At 45.3% G+C, this 14,831-nt stretch overlaps 1 protein-coding gene and 1 pseudogene across 4 annotated transcripts in view; both read left to right on the top strand.

Annotated features, from left to right (window-relative positions):
- LOC122557442 (fibroblast growth factor 13-like) overlaps positions 1–14,831 on the top strand; it is a 294,295-nt gene that overhangs the window by 91,008 nt on the left and 188,456 nt on the right. The window lies entirely within an intron of this gene.
- Positions 9,443–9,543, top strand: LOC122557575 (annotated as a pseudogene).

Genomic DNA, 14,831 nt, shown 5'->3' on the forward strand with positions numbered 1-14,831 from the left:
GGACCCCACCACCAGGGATATATTTCCCTCCCTTCCCCTATCAGCGTTCTGAAAAGACCACTATCTCCGTGACTCCCTCGTCAGGTCCACACCCCCCACCAACCCAACCTCCACTCCCGGCACCTTCCCCTGCAACCGCAAGAAATGCAAATCGTGCGCACACACCTCCCCCCTTACATCCCTCCAAGGCCCCAAAGGATCCTTCCATAACCACCACAAATTCACCTGCACCTCCACACACATCATTTACTACATCCGCTGCACCCGATGTGGCCTCCTCTATATTGGGGAGACAGGCCTCCTAGTTGTGGAACGTTTCAGAGAACACCTCGGGGATACCCGCACCAACCAACCCAACCACCCCGTGGCTCGACACTTCAACTCCCCCTCCCACTCCACCAAGGACCTGCAGGTCCTTGGACTCCTCCATCGCCAGACCATAGCAACGCTACGGCTGGAGGAAGAGCGCCTCATCTTCTGCCTTGGAACCCTCCAAGCATAAGGAATGAACTCAGATTTCTCCAGTTTCATCATTTCCCCTCCCCCCACCTTGTCTCAGCCCCAACCCTCGAACTCAGCACCGCCTTCCTAACCTGCAATCTTCTTCCTGACCTCTCCGCCCCCACCCCCACTCCAGCCTATCACCCTCACCTTATCACCCTCACCTTAATCTCCTTCCACCTATCGCATTTCCAATGCCCTTCCCCCAAGTCCAGCCTCCCTACCTTTTATCTTAGCCTGCTTGGCACACTTTCCTCATTCCTGAAGAAGGGCTCATGCCCGAAGCATCCATTCTCCTGCTCCTTGGATGCTGCCTGACCTGCTGGAAGGATATTAACACAGGATATGGTACTGGGCATATTCTTGGAGTTGAGATAATTGTATCATTGACAGCCACAAATGAGGTGCTGGAAGATTGAAGACTGGCTAATTTGGTGACATTATTTAAGAAAAGTGATAAGGAAAAGCCAGGGAGCTATAGACTGCTGAGCATGATGTCAGTGGTGGGTAATTTGTTGGAGGGGATTCTGAGGGACAGGATTTACATGCATTTGGAAAGGCAAGTACTGATTAGGGATAGTCAGCATGACTCTGTGGGAAATCATGTCTCACTAACTTGATTTGGGTTTTTTGAAGAAGTGACAAAGAGGATTGGTAAGGGCGGAGTGGTCGACATATATATGGACTTCAGGAAAGCATTCAACAAGGTTCCACATGGTGCACTAGTTAGTAAGGTTAAATCACATGGAATCGAGGGGAAGTAGCCAATTGGATACAAAATTGGCTCGACGGTAGGAGACAGGGTGGTGGTAGCCAGTTCCTGTTCAGACTGGAGGCCTGTGACCAGCGGTGTGCTACAAGGATCGGTGCTGGGTCCACTGCTTTTTGTCATTTATATAAATGATTTTAAGGTGAATATAGGAGGTTTAGTTAGTAAGGTTGCAGATGACACTGAAATAGATGGTGTAATGGACAGTGAAGAAGGTTATGTCAGAGAACAACGGGATCGTGATCAGATGGACCAATGGGCCGAGGAGTGGCTGATGGAGTTTAATTTAAATAAATGCGAGTCGCTGCCTTTTGGAAAGGCAAATCAGGGCAGGACTTATACACTTAATGGCAAGGTCCTGGGGAGTGTTGCTGAACACGAGTGCAAGTTCATAGCTCCTTGAAAGCGGACTCACAGTTAGACAGGGTAGTGAAGAAGGCGTTTGGAATGCTTGCATTCATTGGTCAGTGCATTGAGTATAGGAGTTGTGACATCATGTTGCAGCTGTACAGGACATTGGTTAGACCACTTTTAGAATATTGTGTTCAATTCTTGACCTGCTGGAAGGAAAGATGTTGTTAAACTTGAAAATGCCCAGAAACGATTTAGAAGAATATTACAGGGATTAGAGGTTTTAAGCTACAGGGAGAGGCTGAATAGACTAGGGCTATTTTCCCTGGACCATCAGAGGCTAAGGGGTGACCTCATAAAGGTTTATAAAATCGTAAGGGGCATGGATAAGATGACCAAGGTCTTTTTCCCAGGGCAGTGTGAGAGGAAAAGATCTAAAAGGGACCTAAGATAACACAGAAAGTTGTGCGTGTATGAAATGAGCTGCCAGAGGAAGTGGTAGAGGCTGATGCAATTATAACATTTAAGAGACATCTGGATTGGTATATGAATAAAAAGGATTTAGTGGGATATGGGCCAAATACTGGCAAATGGGACTGGATAAATTCAGAATATCTGGTCTGAATGGACTGGTTAGATCGAAGGGTCTGTTTCTGTGCTATGACTATGACTGTCTGACTGTGGCTAACAAGTCTCCATGTCCAGATGGATTTCATCCTTCAGTTTTGAAAGAGATTGTCATTGAGGAAGTAGTTGCATTTTGTAGATGTGTTAATTTTCCAAAATTCCCCAGATTCACAAAAGGTTCTCTGAGACTGGAAAATACGAAATATAACTTCTCAATTCGAAAGGGAGGGATCTACACAGAAAGTCAGTCTTATTGAACATGTTTCTGGAGTTAACTCACAGATCATCTTATTGAATGATTCAAGGGGCTGAATGGCCTTGTTCTGTCCTCTCACAGTTGTATGCCTCTATTCTGTTGGCTTCAAGTCTTCCTTGTGCGAGTGTATTTCACATTCCATCCACACTCTGGAGAGAGATTTTCTTTCCTGCATTCCCCACTGGGTTTATTGCTGTTATATTTATAGCACTTAGTTTTGGACTCCTGCACAAATCGACCTTATCCAATCCATTGGTAACAAGTAAATTGGACGAACATTCGAACATTGCCTTTCCACTCAATAAACCAGTGAATCACTTTAAAACCTTCTAACAATGAAGGCACATGATGCTCCTTTTCTGAAAATATTCTCCCTGCTCTATTCATGTGTCTTGAAATGTTAAAATTAATTGCCAAAGATGAAGATTTATTCTAATGTCGATTTGTTTTTATTTTGTTTACTGTACCTGAGACTGACTGTGTTTGAAATAGATTTGATCAGTAACTTTTAAATCACTGATTTCTGACTCGAGTGCTGTTCAGGCATTTCAAACAAACATCCTTTGGAAAAACAGAGGAGTCAATCTTTATTCTTTTCAGTTTTCACAGTTTTTGATTTATTTTCTATCGTACAAGGAGCAGTAAAAGCTGCATCGAGCCACCTAGTGTCCAGAATTTCCATAGAAGCTACACTGTGACTGTTGACATAGCGGTTTATAATGGGACATAGGACCAGAATTAGGCCATTTGGCCCATTGAGTCTGCCCCGCCATTTGATCATGGCTGATAAGTTCCTTAACCCCATTCTGCTGCCTTCTCCCCTTAACCTTTGATCTCTTTACTGAACAAGACCCTATCTATCTCTGTCTTAAATACACTCAATGACTTGGCCTCCACAGCCCTCTGCGGCAATGAGTTCCACAGATTCCCCACCCTCTGGCTGAAGAAATTCCTCCTCATCTCAGTTCTTAAAGGGTTGTCCCTCCAGTGTTGGCAAAGCATCCTGAATATAGGCTGTAGTGTTTGCGGACAGCAAATACATGTGTCATAGAAGACTTTCGATTATCAACTGATGTTAAAAGACTGGCTTTATGAGCTGGTACAGCCAACTGGGACCTCGGTCAGGGTGCTTCTGATTGGCTGAGGTGTCCTTCATGTTGGAATTGTTGAAGGACCAACTACACCAGACATTAATGTGAAGAATTCAAGATAGATCTTGAATTTGGGGCTTTTTGGTTTTTTGACTGGTTTCCCTTATTGAACTTCCTGAAGCTGACAGGTCACTCTTGGTTGAAAAGTGGTTGGTTCATGTATCTCTGACATATCACCTCCATCCCCACCCCCATTCACTTATTGTACTCTTTGCTACCTTCTCCCCAGCCCCAGCCCCAGCCCCCCCATTTATCTCTCCATCCTGGAGGCTTCCTGCCTCTCTTTCTGATGAAGGGCATTTGCCCAAAATGTTGATTCTCCTGCTCCTGGGATGCTCCCTGACCTGCTGTGCTTTTCCAGCACCACTCTGATCTAAACTCTGGTTTCCAGCACCCGCAGTCCTCACTTCTGCCTAGTTGATTTTAACCTTACTGCGAATCCTCTTGCAAGGATGCCTATCTTGAAGAAGTTCTCCTCCCTCTACAAGAATCTCAGGGAGTCCCTCTCCCACTGCAACTCCCAGGCCATCTCCACTGCCCTGAACCTCTTCAACCATGTCCTGAAACAAACCCGCTGCCACAGCCACATTTGCTTCCTCAGTGCCTGCCTCCGTAACCAACTGATCTCACATGGACTCTGGACTACATTCAACCCAGCAGAGTTCGGACCCGAACAGGACAAACAGTACAGACGACAGATTCAAAAACACCAGCAACAGTCCTCCTTCAAGATCCTCCGCTCCACGCTTGCAGCAATGCGCCGGCACCTAACCTCTCTACAGTCAGCCCTGCCTCAGCTGAGGGCCACACTCTCTCAGAATTGCAATGGACCCCTTCTCTACTTTATTCTGCCATCTCCAAACAGACCCCACCACCAGGGATATATTTCCCTCCCCACCCCTCTCCTCCTTCCGCAAAGACCGTTCCCTCCGTGACTACCTGGTCAGGTCCACGCCCCCCTACAACCCACCCTCCCATCCTGGCACCTTCCCCTGCCACCGCAGGAACTGTAAAACCTGCACCCACACCTCCTCCCTCACCTCTATCCAAGGCCCTAAAGGAGCCTTCCACATCCATCAAAGTTTTACCTGCACATCCACTAATATCATTTATTGTATCCGTTGCTCCCAATGCGGTCTCCTCTACATTGGAGAGACTGGGCGCCTCCTAGCAGAGCGCCTTAGGGAACATCTCCGAGACACCCGCACCAATCAACCAAACCACCCCGTGGCCCAACATTTCAACTCCACCTCCCACTCTGCCGAGGACATGCACCCTGGAGGCTTCCTGCCTATATTCCTGATGAAAGACTTTTGCCCGAAAGTCGATTTTCCTGCTCCTCGGATGCTGCCTGACTTGCTGTGCTTTTCCAGCACCACTCTGATTTAAACGCATGTATTTATACTCTAGGCATGGGAAACCAGTACAGTGCAGAAATTCACCGAGCTTCCTTAGACTTAACTTTCCAAGTGTGCAACCAAGTCCATCCAGAAGGACAAGGACAGCAGATACATGGAGTGTGATGGAATACTCCCCACTTGGCTGGATGGGGACAGCTCCAACAACACTCAAGAAGCTTGACACCATCCAGGACAAAGCAGCCCCCACTTGATTGACACCACATCCACTCCCTCCACCACCGATGCTCAGTAGCAGCAGAGTGCACTATCTACGAGATGCACTGCAGACATTCACCAAAACTCTTTTGACATCACATTCCAAACTTATTATCAATTAAATCTTGAAGGACAGGGGCAGTAGATACATGGGAACACCACCCCCCTCCAAGCCCCTCCCCATCCTGATTTGGAAATACATCGCCATTCCTTCAGTGTCGCTGGGTCAGAATCCTGGAATTCACCCCCCCCCCCCCCCCTCAGGGTATTGTGGGTCAACCTACAGCAGGTGGACTGCAGTGGCTCAAAAAGGCAGCTCACCACCACCTTCTCAAGGGGCAACTAGGGACGGGCAATAAATACTGGCCCAGCCAACAAGAAATTAATTTCTATTGGGCATTGTTGTTGCATTGGGTCATTGGGAACACACTAAGCAGATGGATCTCAGCTCATTTGGTTTAATAGAAACACTGACTGGTTGATAGCATTCATTCCCATCTCAGACCGAGTCAGACAAAGATCTGCAAAAATCAATGTGAAAATGAATGAGAATCAAATTCTGATATAATGGCACGGACAAATTGGACCAGGGGGCCTGTTGCCATGCTGTATGACTCTATGACTCTATTTAAAAATATATATCAATTTGGATATTTAAAAAAAGGCAATGGATTCACAGCCGCAGATAACAAGCAGTAATCAGAGCAGGTTGGTTTTATCCAGCTGGTACTGTGGGAATCTGAGCAATGTGTTTCTGTGGCAACAGGAGTAAGACCTTACCCAGGGCTTACAAACATTTCTGATCCTTCGAGTAAATGTTGAGTAAATATTCTAAAATAGATTGAAGGCACAGCAGAGTTATCTTTCAATGGAAGGAAGCCAAAAATGCAGGTTTAAAGTTTCAACTGTCACAAAAATTAATAGTTTCAACATTGAGTCCATATATGAGGGACTAAGGCCAGGGGTAGTACATGATGATCCTTTCATTAAAATGTGTCTGGAGGCATCAAGTTATATCAAGGGTTTGAGTAACACAAGGTATAGAGGAACAAGGAGAATTATCATAGAATCCACAAGTGTGGAAGTAGGCCATTTGGCCCATCAGGTACACATTGACCTTCTGAAGAGCATCCTACTCAGACCCATCCTATCCCTGTAGTTCCCATGACTAATCCACCTAGCCCTGAACAATATGGGCAATTTAGCATGGACAATCCACCTGACCTGCACATCTTTGGACTGGGGGTGGAAACTGGAGGAAACCCACGCAGACACAGGGAGAATGTGCAAACTGCCCACAGTCACCCGAGGGTGGAGTTGAACCTGGATCCCTGGTACTGTAAGGCTGTAATGCTAACCACTGGGCCACTGTGCCACCCTAACATGGAGGAAGGCTGAGGGGGAACTGAAGGTCAAAGAATGCTATATTAAAAATGTAAACACATTTTCAGATGTAGCATTGAAATGAATTTGGCAAATTTATTGACGATCATGAGGGTTTGATCCTTTGGCATGTGTATGCAACTTTAGCAGGTGCAAGGGGGTTCTTTAGTTTATAGGCTGGACAGCTGCTTTGAAATGCAGGGTAATGTCAACAGCATGGGTTCAATTCCTACACTAGCCTCACACCACAGAGGACGTTTTTTCTCAATCTTTCCCCTTGCCTGAGGAATGGTGACCCACAGGGCCATCTCTCTGTCTGATGTGCAACTAGGACAGTGATGAGTTTATGTTTTTATCAGGTACAGGAAATAGAAGAAATCAATCTCTCTGCATTCTAATGGCAAATAGCTCCTGAAATCATTCAGGACAGGTGGTAATTCTGCCGACCATGCCTGTGTCAGCTCTTTAAGCTGCTCCAGTTAGGGGAGGGACTTTAAGAAAGCCTTTTAACAGAGGGATGTGGAGGACATCTTTCTCTCAGAGGGTCATGGTTCTTGGAACCTGCTTCCCAAGGAGCAGTTGCGACAAAATCATCCAAAAGTTTTCAGGCAGAGGTAGACAGACATGGGAGTTAAAGGTTATCAATGATAGATGGGAATATAGAGATAAAGGTTATCAGTTATAAATGGGAATATAGAGATAAAGGTTATCAGTTATAAATGGGAATATAGAGTTAAGATTGTGTTCGGATCAACCGTGATGTTATTGAACGGTGGAACCGGCTAGAGGGGCTGAATAGATTGTTCCATTTCTTAATTGCTGTGGTCATTGATACTTTCTTTGGAGTTTGCACATTCTCCCCGTGTCTGCGTGGGTTTCCTCCGGGTGCTCCGGTTTCCTCCCACAGTCCAAAGATGTGCAGGTCAGGTGAATTGGCCATGCTAAATTGCCCGTAGTGTGCGGTAAGGGGTAAATGTAGTGGTATGGGTGGGTTGCGCTTCGGCGGGTCGGTGTGGGCTTGTTGGGCCTAAGGGCCTGTTTCCACACTATAATGTAATGTAATCTAGTCCTGTTAATCTAATTGTTCAAGTTCACTTTTGCCTGTCAGTTTTTAGTTTTGAAGTGCATTAAAGTCAGAACTTCCAAAGTCCTGCTGTCTTATTAAAGAGAGAGAGATAGAGAGAGGCATCTGGTAGTGGTTTAACCTGAGGGTCACCATGCCTCAAGAAAGGGGAGGGATTGAGAAGGAGAGTCCTTCATGGTCACCTTGGCCTTACTCTGCATTGCAAACCTGCCATCCGGCCAACTGAGCTAACTGATCTTCTGTGATGTATGTCTAATTCCCTTATGTATTATCAGTCATGTTTGTTGGTTTGTACAGGGCCAATATCAAGAATGAGAAAACCATATCGGGCTCAAAGCTTACAATTATCTAGCCTGAGAGACAAGCAGGTTTCATTGTTCAGGATTCCCCACAAGTTCACAGTCTATGGCACTGAACAATATCCAAGACAAATTGAATGTTAGGATGTTAGGGCATTCCAGAACTAAATAAAGAGACCCATATGAGGCCGCTTATCTGTTTTGGACCATGGATTATAAACAGGGAAAAGATACTGCTTTAACCCAAGGAGACTGTAAACAGGATGTTCCAGTTCTAACACATGAGTTAATGAAACTCATTCTGATAGCTTTGATGCATTGGCAGTACCCTGACAGGCTGAATTCATGTCCCACTTGCCAGGGAGATGGACGATCACATCTCTAAAGAGGAGCATGGACTTCAGTGGATCTATTTGAAATAGAAACACTAACTGGTCAGTCACGTTCTCCTGGTGCCAGACCTCAGCTGTCAGGGTAAAGATCAGCAAAAATCAATTTGAAAATTAATAACAATTTAATCTTGATATGAATGCAGGTAGAAAACATGCAGATCACTTGGAAGATTTTAAGGAAAGGCAGTGGATTCACAGCCACAGATAACAAGCAGTAATCAGAGCAGGTTGGTTTTATCCAGCTGGTACTGTGGGAATCTGAGCAATGTGTTTCTGTGGCAACAGGAGTAAGTCCTTACCCAGGGCTTACAAACATTTCTGATCCTTTTGAGTAAATGTTGAGTAAATATTCTAAAATAGATTGAAGGCACAGTACAGTGATAGGAAGCTGAAGGCGCAGATTGAAAGTTTCAACTGTAACAGATTTGTAAAGCGAAAGCACCAAACTCTCAGTCTCCTTGTGAGGAGAAGGAGCAGGAACTCTCCTGGTAACTGTTCCCACTCCCCATCTTCCTATAAATAGCTCCAGTTACAAAGCTCCATTTTAAAGCAAAGTGAAAAACACACCTGCAGAGGTGCTGCCGCGGTGAATCCTCAGCCAGGGAATGAATGACAGAACCAGGGTATCCGTAATCTCGTGCCATCAGCAAAGAGTCTTAAGAAAACCGAAAGAAAACAGCTTAAAGGCCATAAAACAATATAGCTGATTGAGGCCATTCAGCCCATCGAGTCTGTTCAAAGTGATCATGGTTGATCTGATCATCCTCAATTCCAATTGGCTACCTTTTCCCCAGAACCCTTAGTTCCCTTTGTGGTGAAAAACCTGTCTATCACAGCCTTGAATACGCTTCATGATCCAGCCTCAACAGCCCTCTTAGGTAAAGAATTCCACAGATTCAATCCCCTCTGAGAGGAGAAATTCCTCTCCATCTCTGTCCTAAACAGGTGAGCCCTTACTCAGCGATATTACCCTCTGGTGCGAGACTCTCCCAGAAGGGGAAACAACCTCTCAAGTCCTCTCAGCAAACTGACTAGAATTGGAATGATACAGAGGAGATTAACATGATCCCTGTGGAGACATGACCCACAAACTTGTGAAAATAATGAATCTTATCTGTTTTAAGATGGTCGCCTCTCATTCTAACTTTCAATGAGTACAAGCCTAATCTACTCAATGTCTCCTCATAAGTCAGTTCCTCCGTACCTGGGAGCAGCTGAGTGAACCTTCTCTGGACTGCCTCAATGTCCCTTCGGTAAGGGATCCAATACTGCTTACTGTTTTCCAGCTGTGGTCTGACTAGTGGCTGGTAGAGTCTGAGCAAAACCCTGCTATTTGTATGTTGTGTTTGTCAGTAAAGGAGACAGGATAAGACTAGCACAAAGAGACAAACACAGAGAGTGGTGGAGGAACTCAGAAAGTCTGAGAGAAACGGCTAAGGTTTCAATTTCACTGAAAATCATGAAAACTCAACTTTTTGTCCCAGGTTGCTGCCAGACATGCAGAATTTTGCCAGGAATGTCTGTTTTTGTTTGTGATTTGCAGTAACTTTGTTTGATAATAACAAGGAGAGATGTTGGACTGGCAGGCAGCCGGTATGAATGAGTTACCGGTTAGAGATAGTCCAACAGATTGGGCCAGAGAGGGAGAGCTGGCAACTACACCAGGCAATGCTCCCTCTTCATCTTTCTCATGTTGCTTTTTCACTCAGTCACTCAATAAAGTGTCATCTTTCTTTAAGATAATCACTAAAACCTGTGATGTTGACCAATAATTTTGTTCCTTGTCCTAATCTCTCATTAGTGTCAGTTTCAGTGTCAACTTTTAAAAGGTTTAACCAAATTTTCTAATCAACCTGTTCAGAGATGTTACTACACACCCCTGGAGCAGATAGGATTTGAACCCAGGCCTCTTGGTCCAGGGTATGGACACTATCCCGGTGCCACAGTCTTGCTCTAAGGGAGTGGAGTGAAAGTTTCCCAGGCTGATTCCGGGGAATGGCGGGACTGATGTATGAGGAGCGATTGACTAGGTTAGGATTGTTCACACTGGAGTTCAGATGAGTGAGCGGGGATCTCACAGAGAATTATAACATTCTAACAGGATGAGACAGGCAGATGCAGGAAGGATGTTCCTGATGGTGGGTGTGTCCAGAACCAGGGGGCACAGTCTGAGGATTCAGGGTGGACCATTTAGGACAGAGATGAGGAGACATTTCTTCACCCAGAGAGTGGGGAGCCTGGGGACTTCATTACCACAGGAAGGAGTTGATGCCAAAACATTGAATGTACTCAAGAGGCGGCTAGATATAGCACTTGGGGGTGAATGGGATCAAAGGTTCTGGAGACAAAGCAGAATTAGGCTATTGAGTTGGACAATCAGCCATGATCATGATGAATGACAGAGCGGGCTTGAAGGGCCGAATGGCCTCCTCCTACTCCTATCTTCTTTGTTTCTGTGTTGCCTGATAATGCATTTGTGACAGAGTTGGGGCCATGTTGCTATGTTAAAATTGCTAAAGCAATGTCACCATGGTCCCACTGTAGAGAGAGATGACTGGTGGTGATTTAATTTGAGGGTCACCACACCTTGGAATGGGAGAGAAGCTGAGAAGGAGAGTCCTTCATGGTAACCTCAGCTGGTGCAGGAATTGAATCCACACTGCATCACGAGAGAAATGTCAGCTGCTATTGTGGAAGCTTGGGTCTATGGGTAAGACAGAAAGATACATCACTAACTGTGTGACAGATTCCTTTGTGATGCACTGATGCTGAGGTCCAGTGTTTTCAGATACATCCAAATCATTTAGCCTGAAACCGCAACTTCCAATGTGAGCAAGCAAATGTCACAAACACATAGTCCAGTTGTTAGTGCTGTTCACTGCCTCTGGGGGCACTTCCCTTTGAACTCTCACACCCATCACAGACAAAGCCAACAGAGTACCTTCTGGGCACATTGCTAAGGCAATAACAATTGGCACCAATTCTGCCGTGGGAAAGAGTTTGGAGGGTGCTCGTTTAGAAATTCTAAAATTCAGCTACAATTTCCAGAGTTAAGTGACACAATAAAGATGCAGAGAGGAAGATGTTTCAACTCACAAGTAGGCATCCACGATGTAAGATCACCATAATAAATCCGCTTGGGAATTCTGGTCAGTGAGAGTGTGTCGAATGTTTCCTGGTAGTGTACTGAATGGAGGCGGAATAAACCCAATAAAGAAAGAAATATTTTGACTTTTATCACCTTTTTCATGGCCACAGGATTCTCAAAGCACTTTACTTCCAATTAAGTGCTTTTAAACTGTATCACTCTTGTACTATTGGAGACACAGCAGCCAATTAATTCAGAACAACCTCACAGATTCCTCCCTCCCCATCTAAATTAAGTAACGCTTGTTATGAAAATGCAGGCTATAATGCCACAAAAGAGACAGTGTTTTTTTGTACAGATATTGGTGAGGTGGAGGCACTTGCACCTCTCTGCAGAACCTGTTGTCCTTGGTGTGATGGAACAGAAACACTCATTAAAGAACAAGAAGACTTGGCCAACTCTACAGAACTCCAGATGATTGTTACCACCTTGGGACCGTGAATGTGGAATAGTCACAAATTAATTCACCAGGGAATTCAGCAGAAACATTCCCATTCAAAGAGTGCCAAGCACATAGAACTTTCTACCTCATGTAATAATTGAAATTAAAAACATAGAAGCATTTAAGGGGAAGCAGGATAAATATTAGGGAGCAAGGACTCGGGGAATGGGATACAACAGCAAGGCCAAGTGATCTGACCCATCATTGGAAACACTGGTGCTTGGATTTGCTGCATTCCAATAGAGAGAGGACATATCCTGACAACTGCATGATGAGACTCTCGGACAGAAATGAAGATAACTTCCTGGGAACTTTGAGCTTTCAATGGGCACCTCAAACCCTCCACAAAACTCCCAATCAGAGTTGGAGACTAAAGAGAGTTCTGTGCAGTTACCTTCAGAAATACCCAGGAAAGGTTTGAGAGATTAGAACCTGTTCGACTGCTGACTGACTGAAAACGGAGCCCCCAAACACTCCCACAGTTTGCTGTTCAACAGTCAGCCTGAATCTCTGTGATCAAGTCTCCAGACTAGGCCGCTAACTCACAAGCTGTGTCTCAGGGTTTGTGAGTGAGCTGACACTTCAGAAACAGCTGCTTGTTTCAGCAGTGGGACAGTGTTGAGGCTGAGACATTGCTAAGATGGAGGTTTCAATGTGTGTGATGGGAGAGCTGATAGCCTTTCAGAGGCTGTACACATTTTCTCTGCAATGCCTGTGATATTCTTATGATGGCAGTAGACGTCTTCATAGAATGCTGGGAATGTTGATGTTCTGACATTCCTCCTCAGGGAAGTGGCCTATATTTGCATGTTGTGGTTCCATGATGAATTGGGCAATATGAACAATGTTCTGGTCTCCTTGCTGTGCCTTCACCTGTTTCAGACAGTTTTTCTTGACATCACAGATCCTGCCCTTCCTGTCCTGAAACTCCTCAAACAGCTGAAAGAATGTGATTGTTTTGATCCAAGATTTCTTGTTGATTTTGCATTCTCACTGATTCATAGAGAGCAAAACAAATACGGTCTCAATGATTGAGCAGCCCTTTCAGAGTGGCTACACTCCTGATTCATAATGTGCTTGATTACGTAAGCATTCCTTCAGTGTTGCTGGATCAAAATCCTGGAATTCCCTCCCTAAGGGCATTGTGGGTCAGCCCACAGCACATGGACTGCAGCGGTTCAGGAAGGCAGCTCATCCCCACCTCCTCAAGGAGCGACTAGGGATGGGTAATAAATACTGGCCCAATCAGTGACACCCCCCCCCCCCCCACAACGTGACTGAATGAAAAACCCATGAAAAATATGAATGGAGCAAATGTTAGTTATAAGGATGAATAGATTCCCACCAATCTGTTACATTCCAGAAAGTTTTCTTCCTTGAAGAATTCATCCAATTCCCTTAAGAAGGCCATTTTAATACAAAGGAGCAAGTGAACGGAGGACATGAAGACAGGCAGTCAGCAGCCGCTCGAGAAACAGGCTCAACGAGGGGCTTGTGACAGACTGTGAGCAGCAGTGAGAGGAACAGGGAATCCTGAATGCTGGGACAGGCAGCAAGAGGCACCTGGGATAACTCACAATCAGAGGTACCCCCTGAGACTAACATAGAGTCATAGAGATGTATAACACGGAAACAGACCATTTGGTCCAACCCGACCATGCTAACCAGATATCCCAACCCAATCTAGTCCCACCTGCCAACACTTGGCCCATATCCCTCTAAACCCTTCTTATTCATGTACCCATCCAGATGCCTTTTAAACGTTGCAATTGTACCAGCCTCCACCACTTCCTCTGGCAGCTCATTCTATACACGTACCACCCTCTGTGTGAAAATGTTGCCTCTTAGGTGACTTTTAAATCTTTCCCCTCTCACCCTAAACCTATGCCCTCTAGTTCTGGACTTCCCCACCCTAGGGAAAATACGTTGTCTATTTAACCTATCCATGCCCCTCATGACTTTATAAACCTCTATAAGGTCACTTCTCAGCCTCTGACACTCCAGGGAAAACAGCCCTAACCTATTCAACCTATCCCTATAGCTCAAATCCTCCAAGCCTGACAACATCCTTGTAAATCTTTTCTGAACCCTTTCAAGTTTCACAACATCTTTCCAATAGGAAGGAGACCAGAATTGCGCGCAATATTCCAACAGTGGCCTAACCAATGTCCTGTACAGCCGCAACATGACCTCCCAACTCCTGTAAGCCCATTGGCCCATCTGATCAAGATCAAGATCCCATTGTACTCTGAGATAACCTTCTTCACTGTCCACTACACCTCCAATTTTGGTGTCAGCTGCAAACTTACTAACTATACCTCTTATGCTCGCATCCAAATCATTTATATAAATGGTGAAAACTAGTGGCACTCCACTGGTCACAGGCCTCCAGTCTGAAAAACAACCCTCCACCACCACCCTCTGTCTTCTGCCTTTGAGCCAGTTCTGTATCTAAATAGCTACTTCTCCCTGTATTCCATGAGATCTAACCTTGCTCACCAGTCTTCCACGAAGAACCTTGTTGAACACCTTACTGAAGTCCATATAGATCACGTCTACCACTCTGTCCTCATTAATCCTCTTTGTTACTTCTTCAAAAAAACTCAATCAAGTTCATGAGACATGATTTCTCATGCACGAAGCATGAGAAATCATCTCTAATCAGTCCTTGCCTTTCCAAATACATATAAATCCTGTCCCTCAGGCTTCCCTCCAGCAACGTGCCAGCCACCGACGTCAGGCTCACCGGTCTATAGTTCCCTGGCTTTTCCTTACCACTTTTCTTAAGTAGAGGTACCATGTTAGCCAACCT

Source organism: Chiloscyllium plagiosum, chromosome 15 (assembly GCF_004010195.1).
Source record: "Chiloscyllium plagiosum isolate BGI_BamShark_2017 chromosome 15, ASM401019v2, whole genome shotgun sequence".
NCBI lineage: Eukaryota > Metazoa > Chordata > Chondrichthyes > Orectolobiformes > Hemiscylliidae > Chiloscyllium > Chiloscyllium plagiosum.